The 21825-nt window shown below is 35.8% G+C and overlaps 1 long non-coding RNA gene across 1 annotated transcript in view; it reads right to left on the bottom strand.

Annotated features, from left to right (window-relative positions):
• LOC132658341 (uncharacterized) overlaps positions 1-20763 on the bottom strand; it is an 87744-nt gene extending 66981 nt beyond the window's left edge. The window contains exon 1 of the long non-coding RNA XR_009597812.1: positions 20601-20763. This is a non-coding gene — a long non-coding RNA (uncharacterized LOC132658341). The remainder of the gene's footprint in view (positions 1-20600) is intronic.
• Positions 20764-21825: the final 1062 nt, after the last annotated feature.

The following is a 21825-nucleotide window of genomic DNA, read 5'->3' as shown; positions in this document are numbered from 1 at the left end:
ATAGCAGGAGCAGTTAGAATAGCTGTTTTCTGATCCAAACATTCAAGCTCCAGTTCAGAAATGGATTTAATAGTTATATTTTAACTTTGTGCTAAAGAGAAATAAGCAGACATGATTTCTCTAATTAGCCTATTAGAAACATTTTCAAAAGTACTTTCTTATTTCTTTATGGTTTGCAAAAATATTTATTGATAATATCTGCCCAGACATAACCAATGTAGGTAAATTATTTAATTGTGATTTAACTATTACTAGACATTCATGAAAAGGAAGAATACTGGAGTGGGTTGCCATCTCCTCCAGGTGATCTTCCCAATGGAGGGATTGAACCTGCAACTGTCGAATCTCCTGCATTGGCACGTGGATTTTTTACCACTAGGACCACCTGGGGAACACCATGAAGAGGAAGTAGAGGGGTGGTATGGGGTGGGAGGTGAGAGGGAGGCTCACAAGGAAGTAGGCGTATATGCGTAAGTCTTTGGAAAACCAACACAATGTTGTAATTGTCCTTCAAGTAAAAATATTTAAACAAAAATTTTTGAAAAGTTAATAATGGAAGCAGGATTTTGAGAAGAGTCACTTTATTATAATAACATTTTTCAATTTCTGTTTTTCCTTCTTACCCCCAATTTTTACTTTTTCTTACAAAGTGGTTTTCTCAATTTTATTTTAATATTGCAAAAGCAATTCATGGTGTAAAGGTGACTTTGTGGCTAAATTCTCATCTACTAGCAGTTTCTCCTTTTCTAAAGAATGAATTCTGTTTCTCCGTTTAGCATTTTTTTTTAGGAAGCAATAAACCAACTTTTTCATATCTTAACTGCTGCATGCATAAAGTAACCAAAAGGCTTTCCTGACTGAATGGAAACATTTTGCATTTAGACTCTTCTCTCTTCCCTAATTTAATGGGATTTGTTAAAGTTTCGGTCATATAACAACCACCAGAAAATGTGACTGCTTTTACACTGAGAAAGAATAATCCTTCCACTGTGGGACATGATGATTCCACAAAATACGATGAGGAGAAAAAAGAAGTCAGGACAGTTCTTATTCTATCTGATTTAGAGAGATTATTTTTATTTTAATAGGGATATAGTTACTTTACAATGCTGTGTCGGTTTCTACTGCATAATGAAGTGAATCAGCTATATGTATATGTGCATATATCTCCTCCTTCATGGGCCTCCCTTTCCCCTCCATGCCACCCATCTCAGTCACCAGAAGCACTGAGCTGAGTTCCCTGTTCTATATGGCAGGTTCCCACAAGCTATTTTTACATATAAGTTCAGATCAGTCACTCAGTTATATACGACTCTTTGCGAGCCCATGAACCCCAGCATGCCAGGCCTCCCTGTCTGTCACCAACTCCCAGAGTCCACCCAAACCCATGTCCATCGAGTCGGGGATGCCATCCAACCATCTCATCCTCTGCCATCCCCTTCTCCTGCTCTCAATCTTTCCCAGCATCAGAGTCTTTTCAAATGAGTGAGCTCTTTGCATCAGGTGGTCAAAGTATTGGAGTTTCAGCTTCAGCATCAGTCGGTCCAATGAACACCCAGGACTGATCTCCTTTAGGATGGACTGGTTCGATCTCCTTTAAGTCCAAGGGACTCTCAAGAGTCTTCTCCAACACCACAGTTCAAAAGCATCAATTCTTCGGTGCTCATCTGTCTTTATAGTCAAACTCTCACATACATGCATGACCACTGGAAAAACCATAGCCTTGACTAGATGGATCTTTGTTGGCAAAGTAATGTCATTGCTTTTTAATATGCTGTCTAGGTTAGTCATAGAGGAAAGCAACAGAATGGGAAAGACTAGAGATCTCTTCAAGAAAACTAGAGATACCAAGGAACATTTCATGCAAAGATGGGCACAATAAAGGACAGAAATTGTAGGGACCTAACAGAAGCAGAAGAGTTTAAGAAGAGGTGGCAAGAATACACAGAAGAACTGTACAAAAAAGATCTGTACATGTGTTTGTTAGCCATCCGTATGTCTTCTTTGGAGAAATGTCTATTTAGTTCTTGGGCCCATTTTTTTGATTGGGTTGTTTATTTTTCTGGAATTGAATTACATAAGTTGCTTGTATATTTTTGAGATTAGTTGTTTGTCAGTTGTTTCATTTGCTATTATTTTCTCCCATTCAGAAGGCTGCCTTTTCACCTTGCTTATATTTTCCTTTGTTGTGCAGAAGCTTTTAATTTTTATTAGATCCCACTTGTTTATTTTTGCTTTTATTTCCAGAATTCTGGGAGGTGGATCATAGAGGATCCTGCTGTGATTTATGTCGGAGAGTGTTTTGCCTATGTTCTCCTCTAGGAGTTTTATAGTTTCTGGTCTTACATTTACATCTTTAATCCATTTTGAGTTTATTTTCGTGTGTGGTGTTAGAAAGTGATCTAGTTTCATTCTTTTACAAGTGGTTGACCAGTTTTCCCAGCACCACTTGTTGCTCAACATCACTCATTATTAGAGAAATGCAAATCAAAACCACAATGAGGTACCACTTCACACCAATCAGAATGGCTGCGATCCAAAAATCTGCAAGCAATAAATGCTGGAGAGGGTGTGGAGAAAAGGGAACCCTCTTACACTGTTGGTGGGAATGCAAACTAGTGCAACCACTATGGAAAACAGTGTGGAGATTCCTTTAAAAATTGCAAATAGAACTGCCATATGACCCAGCAATCCCACTGCTGGGCATACACACTAAGGAAACCAGAATTGAAAGAGACACATGTACCCCAATGTTCATCGCAGCACTGTTTATAATAGCAAGGGCATGGAAACAACCTAGATGTCCATCAGCAGATGAATGGATAAGAAAGCTGTGGTACATATACACAATGGAGTATTACTCAGCCATTAAAAAAGAATACATTTGAATCAGTTCTGTTGAGATGGATGAAACTGGAGCCGATTATACAGAGTGAAGTAAGCCAGAAAGAAAAACATCAATACAGTATACTAACACATATATATGGAATTAAGAAAAATGGCAATGGCGACCCTGTATGCAAGACAGCAGAAAAGACACAGATGTGTATAGCGGACTTTTGGACTCAGAGGGAGAGGGAGAGGGTGGGATGATTTGGGAGAATGACATTCTAACATGTATACTATCATGTAAGAATCAAATCACCAGTCTATGTCCGATGCAGGATACAGCATGCTTGGGGCTGGTGCATGGGGATGACCCAGAGGGATGTTGTGGGAAGGGAGGTGGGAGGGAGGGGGGTTCATGTTTGGGATCGCATGTACACCCGTGGTGGATTCATGTCAATGTATGGCAAAACCAATACAGTATTGTAAAGTAAAATAAAGTAAAAATAAAAATTTAAAAAATATATATATATATATAATTCAAAAAATAAAAAAGCAAAAAAGAAATAAATAAGCATTAAAAAAAAAAAAAAAAGATCTGTACAACCCAGATAATCTTGATGGTGTGATCACTCACCTAGAGACAGACAACCTGGAATGTGAAGTCAAGTGGACCTTAGGAAGTATCACTACCAACAAAGCTAGTGGAGGTGATGAAATACCAATTGAGCAAATTCAAATCCTGAAAGATGATGCTGTGAAAGTGCTGCACTCAATATGCCAGAAAGTTTGGAAAACTCAGCAGTGGCCACAGGACTGGGAAAGGTCAGTTTTCATTCTAATCCCAAAGAAAGGCAATGCCAAAGAATGCTCAAACTATCACACAATTGCACTCATCTCACACGCTGGTAAAATAATGCTTAAAATTCTCCAAGCCAGGCTTCAGCAATATGGGAACTGTGAACTTCTAGATGTTTAAGATGGTTTTAGAAAAGTCATAGACACCAGAGATTAAATTGCCAACATCCCCTGGATCATCAAAAAAGCAAAAGTTCCAGAAAAACACCTATTTCTGCTTTATTGATTATGCCAAAGCCTTTGACTGTGTGGATCACAGTAAATTGTGGAAAATTCTGAAAGAGATGGGAATACCAGACCACCTGACCTGCCTTTTGAGAAACCTGTATGCAGGTCAGGAAGCAACAGTTAGAACGGGACATGGAACAACAGACTGGTATCAAATAGGAAAAGGAGTACACCAAGGCTGTATATTGTCACCCTGCTTATTTAACTTATATGCAGAGTACATCATGAGAAATTCTGGGCTGGAAGAAGCACAAGCTAGAATCAAGATTGCCGGGAGAAATATCAATAACCTCAGATATGCAGATGTCACCACCCTTATGGCAGAAAGTGAAGAAGAACTAAAGAGCTTCCTGATGAAAGTGAAAGAGAAGAGTTACAAAGTTGGCTTAAAGTTCAATATTCAAAAAACTAAGATCATGGCATCTGGTCCCATCATGTCATGACAAACAGATGGGGAAACAGTGGAAACACTGTCAGACTTTATTTTTCTGGGCTCCAAAATCACTGCAGTTGGTGATTGCAGCCATGAAATTAAAAGATGTTTACTCCTTGGAAGGAAAGTTATTTTACATAGTAGTGTATATATGTCAATCTTAATCTTCCAATTCATCCGAGCCCCCTTCCCCCACACCATGTCCAAACATCCATTATACGTTGCATCTCCATTCTTGTCCTGCTGACATGTACCATTTTTCTAGCTTCCACATACACAATATAAATGTACATCAAATGATGAATGGATACTGAAAATGTGGTATATACATACATATACACACACACAATGGAATATTAGCCCCCAAAATGGAAGAGAATTGGGTCATTTGTAGAGACGTGGATGGATCTAGAGCCTGTCACAGAGTAAAGTCAGAAAGAATTTCTTTTGACCACTGTGTGTGTATATATGTTTCTCTAACTTGTCCCATCGTATCATATCTTTCTTGCTAGTGCTGGTGCTAACCTGCTTCAGTAGTGTCTCACTCTTTATGGATTGTAGCCCTCCAGGTTTCTCTGTCAATGGGATTCTCCAGGTGAGAATACTGAAGTAGGTTGCCTTTTCCTTCTTCAGGGGATTTTCCCAATGCAGGGACTGAACCCAGGACTCCTGTATTACAAGCAGATTCTTTACCATATGAGCTTCCAGGGAAGCCCCTTCTTTCTTAACTAGTTATTAAAGATGAATAAATATTGTTATTAATGCACCTCTCAAAGAGTTTTGAAAAAGCTTAGTTATTGAGCTTTAAATTCAGCTTGTGACTTTTAAGATAAATGTTCATTATGCTACAGAATCTCACCTCAGAAGTCTAGGTAAAGACATTACCCATCTGCCATTGTGGGGTGTGGGTACCACCCCAATTCCTACTAAGACAGAGAGGTAAGTTCCAGAATGCTGTGTAGGGCATTGTAGTTGAACTGAATCTTGTTCCATGATGAGATCACCATTCCTACATATATTGAATATGTAAAGAAGGAGATTGGAATGTATCAAATTTCCCCTAAATTCTCATGCAAAAGTGAGTTAAAGTTTCTTGGCATTGGTCATGAATATTAAAATATCTGATATGTCCATCATCTGTGGACAGACTTCAGGTTACAAAGCTGTGATCTCAGCCAATTATATATACATTTAATGGGCCTGGGATTTGAGATTTCTAGCTGTCTGGGCAGGTTCACACATTTGCATTGCTTCCAGTTTCCTTCTTACTGCCAGGTGCATTCCTCCTTGGCTATGCTTGGCAGGCAATCATGAATTTATAAATTTAACAGATGTCTCTAATCAGAAGCAGAAACATTGTATAGTCAAAGATGAGTCTGGGTAAACCGATCAGGACATGGGGAATATCCAATTTTGTTTTGTCAAAAAAAGTATAAATCTTATGTGTTTTCTTGTGAGAATTTTGCTTTTTATACTCAGGTAAACAATTCAAGTGAAACAAATGGATTTTTTTAAATAAATGCATTCAACTGAGAAATCTATTTCAAAAATTCAGCTTTTCACGTTTATACCCTTTTAGTTCATTTGTATGAACTAATATAGTTTGAGATAACCACTCTAGAAATGGCTTATTATATCTTTATTCTTACTGTACTTTAAAAAACTCATGAAGCTAGATGACCGCTGGGAAATGGAATATTGAAATGATTAGATGTATTTATTTTAAATTATTCTTGATTGAAGGATAATGCTTTACAATATTGTCTTGGTTTCTGCCATACATCAACATGAATCAGCCCTAGGTATACATATACCCCCTCCATCTTAAACCTCCCTCCCACCTCCCATCCCTCTAGGTTGTCATAGAGCACCAATTTGAGCTCCCTGAGTCACAGAGCAAATTCTCACTGGCTATCTGTTTCACATAAGGTAATGTGTATGTTTCTATGCTACTCTATCCATCCATCACACTTTCTCCTTCCCCTACTGTGTCCACAAGTCTGTTTTCTATGTCTGCATCTCCACTGTTACCCTGCAAATAGATTCATCAGTACCATCTTTCTAGATTCCATATAAATGCATTAGTAAATGATATTTGTTTTTCTCTTTCTGACTTACTTCACTTTTTGTAATAGCAATAGATTCATCCACTTCATTAGAACTGACTGGAAGTTGTTTCCTTTTCTGACTGAGTACTAACCCATTGCATATATGTACCACAGTTTCTTTATCCATTCATCTGTTGATGGACATCTAGGTTGCTTCCATATTCTAGCTATTGTAAAACAGTGCTGAAATGAACAATGGGGTACATTTGTCTTTTTCAATTATGGTTTTCTTGTGGTATATGCCAGTACTGGGATTGTTGGGTCATAAGATACTTTTATGCCTAGTTTTTTAAGGAATCTCCACACTGTCCTCCATAGTGGCTATATGTGTTTATATTCCCACCAGTTGTGCAAAAGGGTTCCCTCTTCTCCACACCCTCTCTAGTATTTACTGTTTTTGTAGATTTTTTGATGAGGGTCATTCTGACCAGTATGAGGTGATAGCTCATTGTAGTTTTGATTTGCATTTCCCTAATAATAATCAATGTTTAGCATCTTTTCATGTGTTCATTAGCCATCTATATGTCTGTCTACATTAGGTTATCATTCTATGATGATCTAAACACTAATGCCCACATTGGGGCAACTGATACCCAAGCTAAGGATAGAATGGTCATTGCAGAAGCATTCTCAGTAGTGCTGTTCCCATGTCAATCATACCCATGCACCCCAACATTTGCTGTTTGATTTATACAATTTTAGATTGTCTATCTGCTGCCTGTGCTTGGCCCCCAACTGGAAAGCACTGACATTTCTCTGTGATGAATGCTCCAAACTCCCCACATTGTCATCTCATGTTATACTTGTTCTATACTTTATTACCTTGTTACTCATCCTATCTCTGCATGAAAATTTAACTCATACCTCTACTTGCCTCACACATACACACCTTTGCTTATCATACAGAAATAACATATTCAAGCGTTTAGATATTTGCACATAAAAAATGAAGCATTATAATCCATCATTTTCGAAAGTTTTTTTAAACTAGGATTTTATAGAATTCACTTGCGTTTCTACTCTTACTGAATCTTAATTCACAGACATCTCCCCAGACATACACAGAAATGAACATGTATACAGAATCAAAAAATAGCAATTTTCATTTTAATCTGTTTGCATTATATAACAATAATTCCATAATATCTCAATTATGTTTTTGATAACAGATATAAGATCACATATGTTTGACTATGCTAGGACACAGTATAAGTGGACTTTAGTATCCATTTTACTGTATATTTATCTGTATTTTGTTGTCATCAAAAATACTACCTGGGCACTTGCAGTGTGGTGAATTGCTCTAGGCATTGTGGACACAATATGGAAAAGAAACCCAAACAGCTTAAGTTAATGAAAAGCTCTCTAAATCATAGAAAAACATTCTTTTAAATTTCTTCCTAAATTGTTCCTCTTATACTGAGAGGAAAACACTTTCTCTTTAGGTAGATTTGCTTCCAAAATATAACATCTATTTCCAGATTTGCCTCTCTGAAAGTGTAATTTTCAGCTGTTTATACATCAGGCTGGACACAAAATGAGCAGGTAGAGCCCACTAAATCCTAAAGTATATAGTTATTACTGCCAGTATTATACTATCATTAGCATACTAATTGCAGCATAGTGGCAAAGGAAATTCAAATGTTTAGGTTTGGCACAACTCCCTAAATATCAGATGGTCTGTATTATTTCCTAAAATCTATGTTTTATTATTTTCTTATTTTTGTCTCAGTTGTTTAAACCCAAAAGAAACCTTAAATATTTTTGTCACTCAAAAAAGAATATAAAAATCATTTTTGGCATTTGGAGTTTAACTTTAGACCCAAATCCTTATACATTTAAGTGTAATACTTTATTGGTGTACATTCTTATCCACTACTTCAGTTCTTTGTAAAGTTGCTGTCAAATGTATATATCGAATAAGTCAAAAAGATAGGGTCATTTTTCTTGAAAATCATGGAACTTTTTTTGAAAATTCAAATATCTTCAGAGTTTTTTTAAACCTATTACAGACTTTCCCATTACTTTGAGCAGTGAGTTAAACACTGGTCCCTAAAACAACCTTCCTTTTTGCATACCCTTCAGTCACTTTTCAATTCAGAAAGTGAAATAAAAAAGGAGCAACCACCAGTCTAAAATAATATTTTTTCAAACCTATCTCTGAAAGTAAAAAGAGCCAAAATAAACAAATGGAGCCTAATTAAAGTTAAAAGCTTTTGCATAGCAAAAAAATATATTGACAAAAAGACAACCTATTGAGTGGGAGAAAAATACTTCCAAATGCTATGACTAATAAGGGGTTAATATTCAAAGTATACAAGCAGCACGTATAACAATATGAAAAAAGAACCAAGTTTTTAAAAGGGTAGAAGATAAGGATGGACATTTTTCCAGGGAGGACAAACAATGCTCAACATGAAAACATGCTCAACATCATGAATCAGAAAAGTGCAAATCAAACTCACAATGAGTTATCACCTTACACCTGTCAGAATGCTAGTATCAAAAATACCACAAACAACAAATGTTGACAAGGATGTAGAGAAAAGGGCACCCATGTAAACTGTTGGTTGGAGTGCAATTTGGTGCTGTCACTATGGAAATATAAAGGTTCCTCAAAAAACTAAAAATATAACTACAATACAACCCCCTAAATCCATCAGTGCAAATATTCAAAGAAAATAAAAACAGTAATTTAAAAAGATGCATGCACACCAATATTCATAGCAAAACTATTTACACTAGCCAAGTTACAGAAGCAAGCAAAGTTTTCACATAGAAATGAATTTATAAAGAAAATTTAGTGTATGTATGCACACACACACACACACCACACACAGGAGTACCACTTAGTCTTTAAAAAAAAAAGAATAAAATTTTGCCTTTTACAGCAAGATGGATGCACTTTGAAGGTATTAATATAGTGAGATGACACACAGAGAGACAAACATTGTGTGTTGTCGCTGAGATGTGGAATCTAGTAAATGAATTAATGAATATAAGAAAATAAAGAGACTCACAGATACAGAGAACAAGTGGTCTCAGGTGGAGAAAGGGAGGAGGGGAGGGGTAATATAAGGGTAGGAAATTATGAGTTACAAACTATTATGTATAAAATATATACACTACAAAGGGGTATTGTACAGTATAGGGAACATAGCCAATGTTTCATAATTGAGTATAAACTACAAAAATTTCAAATCACTAAGTTGTACACTTGAAACTAAAATTATAAATTAACATTTCAATAAAAGTAAAAATTAAAGAGACCATTAAAATCTTACAGTAACTGGTACTTGGAGTATTAGATGCAAGTAATACATTATCCTACTATTACCAAAACCTAGCAACACAGTTTTAATTACATTGAGGTGAATCCCCTTGAGGAAAAACATCAAAAGACATGGAAGTCTGATGTGGACTGAAGTGATTTTAAGAAAGCTGATCAAAGTAAGAATATGACGCTAGAGGATTGGCTATTTGTATATGCTGTGAGAATGCTGTCCTCTTCTGTTAGTATTGCAGTGATAGCTATCAACTACCACTCATATTAACACATAAATTCTTACTTTTGGAGCTGATTACCTGATAGCCAAAATAACTGAACAAGTTGAGACAAACAGGGACTCAGGTAGGAAAATATAATTTCAAATTAATGCAGTGAGAAAAGATTAGTAACCATACATGCATACTTCTAGCATATTTCCTTTCATTTACTCAAATAAAGATAAATCATATAGACTTTCAAAACCCTAGTATAAGCAATTTGTTAATTAAAAATTTGAGATTTATAAAACTTAAAATAGAAAAAACTGAGAACTAATGAATTGACTCAATCTGGAGGAACTAGGTTCCATATGAGTTCAAAGTTAAGATTTCCAATTTGAAAGAGATTTAGATAATATTCTGTAATTCTTTTTTCACATAATTAATTTTCACTAAAATATTTCTGCAGACATAAACTGAAAACCATATAAAGTGAATCACTTCAATTTTTTTTACCCAAAACTTAAGATCTCACTTATAGGAAATCTCTTTTTGCTTTTATTTCCAGAATTCTGGGAGGTGGATCATAGAGGATCCTGCTGTGATTTATGTCAGAGAGTGTTTTGCCTATGTTCTCCTCTAGGAGTTTTATAGTTTCTGATCTTACATTTAGATCTTTAATCCATTTTGAGTTTATTTTTGTGTGCGGTGTTAGGAAGTGATCTAGTTTCATTCTTTTACAAGTGGTTGACCAGTTTTCCCAGCACCACTTGTTAAAGAGATTGTCTTTACTCCATTGTATATTCTTGCCTCCTTTGTCAAAGATAAGGTGTCCATATGTGTGTGGATTTATCTCTGGGCTTTCTATTTTGTTCCATTGATCTATATGTCTGTCTTTGTGCCAGTACCATACTGTCTTGATGACTGTGGCTTTGTAGTAGAGCCTGAAGTCAGGCAGGTTGATTCCTCCAGTTCCATTCTTCTTTCTCAAGATTGCTTTGGCTATTCAAGGTTTTTTGTATTTCCATACAAATCTTGAAATTATTTGTTCTAGTTCTGTGAAAAATGTGGCTGATAGCTTGATAGGGATTGCATTGAATTTGTAAATTGCTTTGGGTAGTATACTCATTTTCACTATATTGATTCTTCCAATCCATGAACATGGTATATTTCTCCATCTATTAGTGTCCTCTTTGATTTCTTTCATCAGTGTTTTATAGTTTTCTATATATAGGTCTTTAGTTTCTTTAGGTAGATATATTCCTAAGTATTTTATTCTTTTCATTGCAATGGTGAATGGAATTGTTTCCTTAATTTCTTTTCTACTTTCTCATTATTCGTGTATAGGAATGCAAGGGATTTCTGTGTGTTGATTTTATATCCTGCAACTTTACTATATTCATTGATTAGCTCTAGTAATTTTCTGGTGGAGTCTTTAATTAAAAGCTTCTGCACAACAAAGGAAAATATAAGCAAGGTGAAAAGACAGCCTTCGGAATGGGAGAAAATAATAGCAAATGAAGCAACTGACAAACAACTAATCTCAAAAATATACAAGCAACTTATGCAGCTCAACTCCAGAAAAATAAACGACCCAATCAAAAAATGGGCCAAAGAACTAAATAGACATTTCTCCAAAGAAGACATACGGATGGCTAACAAACACATGAAAAGATGCTCAACATCACTCATTATTAGAGAAATGCAAATCGAAACCACAATGAGGTACCACTTCACACCAGTCAGAATGGCTGTGATCCAAAAATCTGCAAGCAATAAATGCTGGAGAGGGTGTGGAGAAAAGGGAACCCTCCTACACTGTTGGTGGGAATGCAAACTAGTACAGCCACTATGGAGAACAGTGTGGAGATTCCTTAAAAAATTGCAAATAGAACTACCTTATGACCCAGCAATCCCACTGCTGGGCATACACACCGAGGAAACCAGAATTGAAAGAGACACATGTACCCCAATGTTCATCGCAGCACTGTTTATAATAGCCAGGACATGGAAACAACCTAGATGTCCATCAGCAGATGAATGGATAAGAAAGCTGTGGTACATATACACAATGGAGTATTACTCAGCCGTTAAAAAGAATTCATTTGAATCAGTTCTGATGAGATGGATGAAACTGGAGCCGATTATACAGAGTGAAGTAAGCCAGAAAGAAAAACACCAATACAGTATACTAACACATATATATGGAATTTAGGAAGATGGCAATGACGACCCTGTATGCAAGACAGGGAAAGAGACACAGATGTGTATAATGGACTTTTGGACTCAGAGGGAGAGGGAGAGGGTGGGATGATTTGGGAGAATGACATTCTAACATGTATACTATCATGTAAATTGAATCGCCAGTCTATGTCTGACGCAGGATGCAGCATGCTTGGGGCTGGTGCATGGGGATGACCCAGAGAGATGTTATGGGGAGGGAGGTGGGAGGGGGGTTCATGTTTGGGAATGCATGTAAGAATTAAAGATTTTAAAATTTTTAAATAAATAAATAAATAAAAGGAAATCTCTTGTATTAATAGGTCCCTTGAGAAACGGACACATATTTTCCACTGAGAGATAAATATACAAAATTATGCAAGACTGAAAAAGAAGTGGTGATGCTCTATATTTACCTGAAGATCTATAACTGTGATTATACTACATGGGTCTTTTTTCTTCTTTTACTATTAACGCTATTTTTTCTAACTCTACACATCATCCTTATAATATAAATCACATATAAGACCTATATGAAGCAAATCAAGGAATCAGTTGATAGAGATGGGATTTGTACTATATGAAGTGATTTATAATTCAAAAAATTATTGTATAAGTATAAAGAAGACTCACGTTTAGTAGGGCAAACACCAGTTTTGCAGTAATGTTATCTTTAAAAAAATATCAGAAAATAGCACAATGGTTAGAAAAATCTCACCTCACTCTATCAGATAATCCCAGTGAATTCATGCCAAATCCTATATAATAGACAATAATTATATAGATCAATCTGAAATCTCCACCCATTATTCTGAATATAAATAAGTGATAAAGGTCAAAACCATCTACTATAAATATATCTGTAACGAGGTGACATAGATTTTTGCAACTAATTCTAAGATACAAGTACTATGAGAATATATTATCTTTTATACATAGAGATCTTAAGCCAAATATATTTTAAGTAATACAATTAAGGTCAAATAGTATTGTTGGAGCTTGGGAACAAACTATGAAAAATATAAGTAAATTTATATTAGAAAAAGACCTTTAATACAGTTAGGTTCATCATTTAGAGAGAAGATCTATAAGAAAAAAAATGCTGAAAAATTTCCAAAATTAAAAATGTACCACACAAACTATTCCCAAAATTCCTCAAACAAACAAAAAAAAAAAAAACCCTCATTGTTTTGCCCTTCTTGATAGACACCAAGACACAAAAGAGGAAACATTGAAAGCAGTATTTTTTATAAAAAATATTAAATGGGCTTGTGCCTAGCAACAGAGCTTTTAAATGTGTTAAGTAATAATTTATCAATGATCATTAAAAAAACAGAAGATAGTTTCAAGTATTTCAAGTCTCTTAGTAACTTCAACAGCAAGAAAACACACACACACACACACACACACACACACACACACACACACACACACACACACCAGCAATGTGAGAAAAGACTTTGATGAAACTATCAATAAAGTGGCTTTATTGCAATTCACAGAACATTATCTCCTTTAACAACAAAGCATTATTTAACAAATGATCACAAGTATTCACGATACTTCAAACCACAATATTCCTGCACTTGAAATCAATAAGACGTGTAGTTCTATATGCAAAATAAAATACCAGACTACATAGAGAAATTAGTTCTTTAAATAAAAACTTCATTTTTGAAATACTAAAAATAGGCAAGAAGAGAAAAAGGGAGAGAGGGAAAAACAAAGGAAAAGAAAGCTCAAATCTAAGGAGTTGAGTGTCTATCTCAGTAACTGGAAAAAATGTAGCAGAATAAATGCAAACAGAATAGGAAATTGAAAAGCAAAACTTATTGAATTTAAATATTACAATATAAAAGGAGAAATACAACATTGAAACTTTATGAAGAATATTATACTTCTAAAATTAAGAATGAAATAGGTACATGTGATAGGAAACAATATAAACATATATCCACCAGCATTGTAATGGTTAGATACAAGAATTTTATCTAAAATTGTAACAGTAATTCTGAGAACCGTAGAAGTGAAATTCTGTACAGAATTTTCATGCTGTACATGAAAATTAATTTTAGGTCAGTTACAGACAGTCATGTATTATAAATTATTAGTTTTAATTCAATATTCTTGTATTTCACAATCAAATATTGTATGTTATTCAACTGCTTATTTCACTATACCTGTATCTCTTGATATCTTCCTTGGTAGAAAATGATTTTTCTTTCATTTTATACTAGTGTCCATATTCCCTTACCTGATCTCCCCCAAAATTTCAACTTAAAGTTTCGATACTTTTTACATAATACATTATATTTCCTACAACTCAAGGAGGTCTTCTATGGAAATTAGAGGATAATTATCAAGGGTGAATTTCAAATCAATGTAACGTGTCCTTTTGGAGTCAGCAATGCATTATTAATTCACCCTCTTGGGTACAAAAGTGCAGGAAAACATTCATTTCTATCATCTGAGATATTCCCTGGAGTTAGACTGATGCCTCTAGAGCAGAGATTTCAGAAATAGCAGGAATTACACCTGGCTGCAATAGGAAACAAGCAGCCAGCCATGGTAGCCTTGTACTTCAGTGTGGCTGTATCTCAAAGCCCACTGAAGAATCTAATAGCCACTGAGTGTATGGCTACATGAACACCAACTCCTCCCAGTTTATTATTTTCTCAACCACACATGATAAGTTCCTTATATTTTCCCCACATAAACAGAGAAGGTATGAGTATGAACAGCTTAGTAAATAGCTCATCTGAGAAAGCAAGAAAATAATTCATTTTGCTTAAAATGCATTATTTGGTCCAAAACTTTAGGTATTAAAGTACAAATAAATCACACTGATAAAAACCTCACATATATAGCTCAGTTTTAAATTACTTTGTGAATAAAGATTAATTATATGATAATAAAAATTGAAGACTTGTGTTCTAAAGTACCCCTTGCCTTTCAGAACTTAAAATAGTAGTGTCAGGGAATGTTTAACGTTAGGATTCCTGTATGCTGTTTTCTGTTTCTCATGAACCCTCTGTTCCTTATCAGTTCCTGGCAGATAGGAATGAGTGTAGCGGCATGCTGTTCCCAGGACTGAGGTCATGGGATGGAACACATGTATGGATTTCCTTTAGTAACCTTTTACCCTAAGGTAAAACTGTTTAGTCATGACCCTCTTACTCAAGATATGGATTGTCTTCTGGCCTTGTGACGATTGTTATTTCTGGTTATTCCCTTGGTAATGGTTGCTATACGTCTGATTTTTTGTTCTTTGCCTAACTTTATTTTTTACCTAAAGCTTCCTTGTATAACAATATATAAGCTCACACAAACATGAATAAAGCACCCTTGTTCCACTAGAGACTTTGGTCCCCTGTGTCTTTCTTTCCCTCTATAGCTAGTTCTTTGGAGCATGGAGGCCTACCGAGCTCATGTTCCTGCCTGGGCCTTCAAGACCTCCTCGAGAGGACACCCTGTGCCTTCATGAGTGGTACATGCCCTATTCTAGGGCTTTATTGGCTTTCCATGTAACCCAGGGAATATTAGTCTCTCTTTCTTTTGCTTTCTTTTCATCGACTCCAATCTACCAGTTCCCAGTCTGTAAAAAAGGCTGCAACAAACTAGTGTATTTGTCTCTGATGACAGCTGCTGCTTCTGCTAAGTTGCTTCAGTCATGTCCGACTCTGTGCCACCCCATAGATGGCAACTACCTGTCTCCTCCGTCCCTGGGATTCTCCAGGCTCTGATGATTAGATAATACTAATTTACTGTGTCTGTAGGTAAACTACTGTATGCATTATTGTTTAGGGTGAGAAAATAATGAGATCATAATTTATAGATGATATTGCTGGATTTGTAAATATCTAAAGATGTGTCTTTGGCAGAACTGCATTTTTCATCCCCTAAGCTTACATCTAAATCAAATCCTTCATGATTATAGAGTGAAACTGAAAAATAGATTTAAGGAACTAGACCTGATAGATAGAGTGCCTGATGAACTATGAAATGAGGTTCATGACATTGTACAGGAGACAAGGATCAAGACCATCCCCATGGAAAAGAAATTAAAAAAAAGCAAAATGGCTCTCTAGGAAGGCCTTACAAATAGCTGTGAAAAGAAGAGAAGTGAAAAGCAAAGGAGAAAAGGAAAGATATAAGCATCTGAATGCAGAGTTCCAAAGAAAAGCAAGAAGAGACAAGAAAGCCTTTCTCATCAATCAGTGCAAAGAAATAGAGGAAAAGAACAGAATGGGAAAGACTAGAAATCTCTTCAAGATAATTAGAGATACCAAGGGAACATTTCATGCAAAGACGGGCTCAATAAAGTACAGAAATGGTCTGGACCTAACAGAAGCAGAAGATATCAAAAAGAGGTGGCAAGAATACACAGAACTGTACAAAAAAGATCTTCACGACCAAGATAATCATGATGGTGTGATCACTCACCTAGAGCAACACATGCTGGAATGTGAAGTCAAGTGGGCCTTAGAAAGCATCGCTACAAACAAAGCTAATGGAGGTGATGGAATTCCAGTTGAGCTATTTCAAATTTTGAAAGATGATGCTGTGAAAGTGCTGCACTCAATAAGCCAGCAAATTTGGAAAACTCAGCAGTGGCCACAGGACTCAAAAAGGTCAGTTTTCATTCTAATCCCAAAGAAAGGCAATGCCAAAGAATGCTCAAACTACCACACAATTGCACTTATCTCACACGCTAGTAAAGTAATGCTCAAAATTCTCCAAGCCCGGCTTCAGCAATACATGAACCATGAACTTCCAGATGTTCACTCTGGTTTTAGAAAAGGCAGAGGAACCAGAGATCAAATTGCCAACATCCGCTGGATCATGGAATAAGCAAGAGTTCCAGAAAAATATCTACTTCTGCTTTATTGACTATGACAATGCCTTTGAATCTGTGGGTCCCAATAAACTGTGGAAAATTCTGAAAGAGATGGGCATACCAGACCACCTGACCTGCCTCTTGAGAAACCTATATGCAGGTCAGGAAGCAACAGTTAGAACTGGACATGGAACAACAGACTGGTTCCAAATAGGAAAAGGAGTACGTCAAGGCTGTATATTGTCACCCTGCTTATTTACCTTATATGCAGAGTACATCATGAAAAATTCCTGTCTTGAAGAAGCATAAGCTGGAATCAAGATTGCCAAGAGAAATATCAATAACCTCAGATATGCAGATGACACCACCCTTATGGCAGAAAGTGAAGAGGAACTAAAAGCCTCTTGATGAAAGTGAAAGAGGAGAGAGAAAATGTTGGCTTAAAGCTCAACATTCAGAAAATGGAGATCATGGCATCTGGTCCCATCACTTCATGGGAAATAGATGGGGAAACAGTGGAAACAGTGGCAGACTTTATCTTTTTGTGCTTCAAAATCACTGCAGATGGTGACTGCAGCCATGAAATTAAAAGATGCTTACTCCTTAGAATGAAAGTTATGACCAACCTAGTTAGCATATTGAAAAGCAGAGACATTACTTTTCCAACAACGATCCCTCTAGTCAAGGTTATGGTTTTTCCAGTGGTCCTGTGTGGATGTGAAAGTTGTACTGTGAAGAAAGCTGAGCCCCAAAGAATTGATGCGTTTGAACTGTGGTGTTGGAGAAGACTCTTGAGAGTCCCTTGGACTGCAAGGAGATCCAAACGGTCCATTCTAAAGGAGATCAGCCCTGGATATTCCCTGGAAGGAATGATGCTAAAGCTGAAACTCCAGTACTTTTGCCACCTCATGCGAAGACTTGACTGATTGGAAAAGACTCTGATGCTGGGAAGGATTGAGGGCAAGAAGAGAAGGAGACAACATAGAATGAAATGGCTGGATGGCACCACCCACTCGATGGATGTGAGGCTGATGAACTCCGGGAGATGGTGATGGACTGGGAGGCCTGGCATGCTGTGATTCACGGTGTCACAAAGAGTTGGACATGACTGAGAGACTGAACTGAACTGAACTGAAGCTCCTACACAGATACTAAAGCTTAACTATAATTATTTTTTGCATATTTGGCAATGTTCGATTACTGGACATTCAAGAAGTAACAATTGGTTTGAGGCTCAGTTTTAAAAATTCAGTTTGAAACCCATATATTTTTCTAACACCATTCTGATAACATAAAATTCTAATTGTTCCAACATTCCATTTATTCTTCTATTCCAATTATTATTCCAACTATTACTTTATTATCACAGATAATTAAAGCAATAATGTTTATTTATTCTATTTTAATTCACATTGCAAATGAAACATACTATCTTTTTCATCCAATGTTTAAAAGTTGAAATCTTCAAATAGTAAAATCACATCCATTAACCACTATGCCAGTGTTAACTAAATAGGCTTGTTTTATTTCTAATCTTATTTGTGTATGTTGAATATGTTTGTGTAGGTGAATTATTTATTAATTTTGGTGGGAAAACAATCTCCACTGGTTTTACAGTTGCATTTTCTCTAAAACTTAAGTAAATACAATTGCATCAGAAGGATAGGGTATCAGAATGAAACTATGAAGAACTGTTTTCCTCTGATATATAAACTTATAAGTGAACTGAAAGCAAAGCAATGATAAAATATCACTACCTAAACAAATGAAGGGAAATAATCATACACAACCCTTCAACAGAACAGATGTAAACTGCAGGAGTTTACTTAAAGCTGTCTCCCCCGCCCCCCTCAGGCAATAGTAAATACAACAGTACTACACAATTCATAATTGGCTATACAATATGGAACTGGGGATGTGGAGAACTGTGTATATGAAGGGCCTACTCAAACTTATACTTGAATTTTCAACTGCCTGGCACCTCTAATCCCAAGCTGCTCTAGATTCACATATAACTTCCTTCAAAACTTCAAACAAATGAACAATTAGTGGGGAAGGACAGATTAGAAAAGCCTTATGACCCACCACTGTTTACCCCCAGAAGATGGATAGGCACATCAGCAAGATCCTAAGAATATTGGTATTGTCCCCAGATTTTGTGACAATAAGATAAGTTGATTATCACTTTAAGACTGAATAGCTTCTACAGAGAAATGAGTGAATTTAAAAAAAATTGATGAACAATACATATGACTTTAAATTAGATATGTAAAAATCTATGATCATTCAAGGTTGGTTTGTTTGCTTGTTTTTTTAAAGCTAGATTTCTGGCTGTCACATTATTAGTTTATTTCAAGAACATTTGATCAAGTTTCATTAAAAGAACAAAGACTATGCTTCATCATAAGTCACATTGCCTTATTATTGTCTGTTTTCTTCATTTAATGTTTCAGCTCAATCAACAACAAACACAAAGCAAATAAATTAAAAAAAAAGAAAACCTCTCTCAGTTTTCAGTTGTAAAATATTAACTAGGAAGGAAAGCAAACCAATATCAGAATGCCAAGAAAAACCTCCACATGTGAATAAAAGAATAAAAATAGCATTGTGTGGGTTTTTTTTTTTTTTTAAGTCAGATAGAGGGAAACAAAGAAGGACATATTTTCAGAGGGGTCTTAATTCTTAAAAAGTTAAATAAAGCAGGAATACGGTGAAATAAAACCATAAATGTGAATACACAAAATAATCACATGAAAGCAAAACTAAAGACTGAAAGTCATGTTTTTAAACCAAATAACATATTTAATTAACAAATTTGAAATCATATTGAGGAATAAAACCATTGCTGAATTAAAAAAAAAAACAAAACAGACCTATTGAAAAGGATACAGTAAAAGCAAAAAGAATTTCAAGGAGGCAACTCATTTAAGCAAACAAAGAAATCAAATTAATACATCATCAATCAGAAAACTACAAGAAACTCATGTTTTAATTATTGATGCTGCTGCTAAGTCACTTCAGTCGTGTCCTACTCTGTTTGACCCCATAGACAACAGCCCATCAAGCTACTCTGTCCCTGGATTCTCCAGGCAAGAACACCAATGCATGAGAGTGAAAAGTGAAAGTGGAAGTCACCCAGTCGTGTCCAACTCTTAGCAACCCCATGGACTGCAGCCTCCCAGCCTCCTCCCTCCTTGGGATTTGCCAGGCAAGAGTACTGGAGTGGGTGCCATTGTCTTCTCCGTTAATTGTTGATAAGTTTTCTTAAATTAAGGAAAATTGTTCCATTTAAAAAATATTGAAACAAACATCTTGAAACAAAAAAGTTTAGAACTAAACTGTATTCAAGAATTGAAATACTCTTCAGCTTTGCTTTTTCCAGATATTTAATTATCATTATATAGTTATTTTAAAATAAAGTAAACAAATACACTTAAATTTAAAATATCACCTATACAAGCAGTTAATTTATCATGAGTATTTAAAAACCTTAAATGTTTACAACCCTAATGACAAATTCATAAAGGAAGAAACAAAACCTGATAGAACTGTACAGAGAAACAGATTAATTCTGCAAAAAAAATTTTGAGATTTTATTATTTACCTTTAACCATGCTGCTGCTGCTAAGTTTCATCAGTTGTGTCCAACTCTGTGTGACTCCATAGACAGCAGCCCACCAGGCACCTCTGTCCCTGGGAATCTTCAGGCAAGAACACTGGAGTGGGTTGCCATTTCCTTCTCCAATGCATGAAAGTGAAAAGTGAAAGTGAACTCAGTCGTGTCTGACTCTTAGCGACCCCATGGACTGTAGCCTACCAGGCTCCTACGTCCATGGGATTTCCCAGGCAAGAGTGCTGAAGTGGGATACCATTGCCTTCTCTGACCTTTAACCATAGATATATTAGAAATCAGCAAGGATATAGAAAACACAACTACAAATATCAACCAGCTGAATCTAATTAACACTTTTCTAGAACGTGCAACAAACAACTGTTGACTACAGATTTCTTTCAAGTATATACAGAGCATTTTCCAAGATAGACTATATTCTGGATCATAAAACAAGTCTCATAAATATAACATTGCTCAAGTCATGCAATTAAACTAAAAATCAGAACAAGAAAGAAACATCTGTGCTCAAATAATAAGTTAAAAGGCAAATGAGAGTATTTTGTATGAACAAAAATGTTAACAAATATATTGACATTTGTGGAATGTCACTAAAGCAATAATTGTGGGAAGAGGGGTAATAAAGAACATATTAAAAAGAACCATATTAAAAAGAGGAAAATTTGGAAATAAATAACCAGAACTACTGTATAATAAAATATAGGGGAAAGAAAATCAAGCACTCCAGTTGTTTTTTTTTTTTTTTTTTTTTTAAACAAATATGATTTTTTTTAGGCCCAATCACAGACAATTACAAAAGTTGTACGTGACAATCCTCAGGTCCCAGGGAAAATCTGCTCACCCCACGGCAGTCATGGTGCTGACACAGTGGATTACAGCTTCTGAAGGGAGTTGTATGCAAAGACTCAGGCCCCAAGGTCTGTACTCTCATATATAGATGAATTCCTAGCTCAGTTGTCTCCATTTAGAGGCCTCTTCATCTGGAGATTTCTGCAGAGGCCTTCCTCAGGAAGCTCTGAGGGAGACCTTTTTATGGGGGAAGAAGAGGGAAACTTGGATGACAATTTTCCAAACTGTAACTTGGTTCTTATAACTTTTCCACTCCAGAGTAACTCCTTCCTTCCCTTCCCTCATGCCTAATCCCATTAAACTGTAGCAGCTTTTTAAATTTGGGGGTACTCGGCAGTGAGATGAATCC

The sequence above is a fragment of the Ovis aries genome, chromosome 1 (genome assembly GCF_016772045.2).
Source record: "Ovis aries strain OAR_USU_Benz2616 breed Rambouillet chromosome 1, ARS-UI_Ramb_v3.0, whole genome shotgun sequence".
Taxonomy (NCBI): domain Eukaryota; kingdom Metazoa; phylum Chordata; class Mammalia; order Artiodactyla; family Bovidae; genus Ovis; species Ovis aries.
The sequence above is the reverse complement of the archived record's forward strand: the minus strand, read 5'-3'. Positions and strand labels throughout refer to the sequence as shown.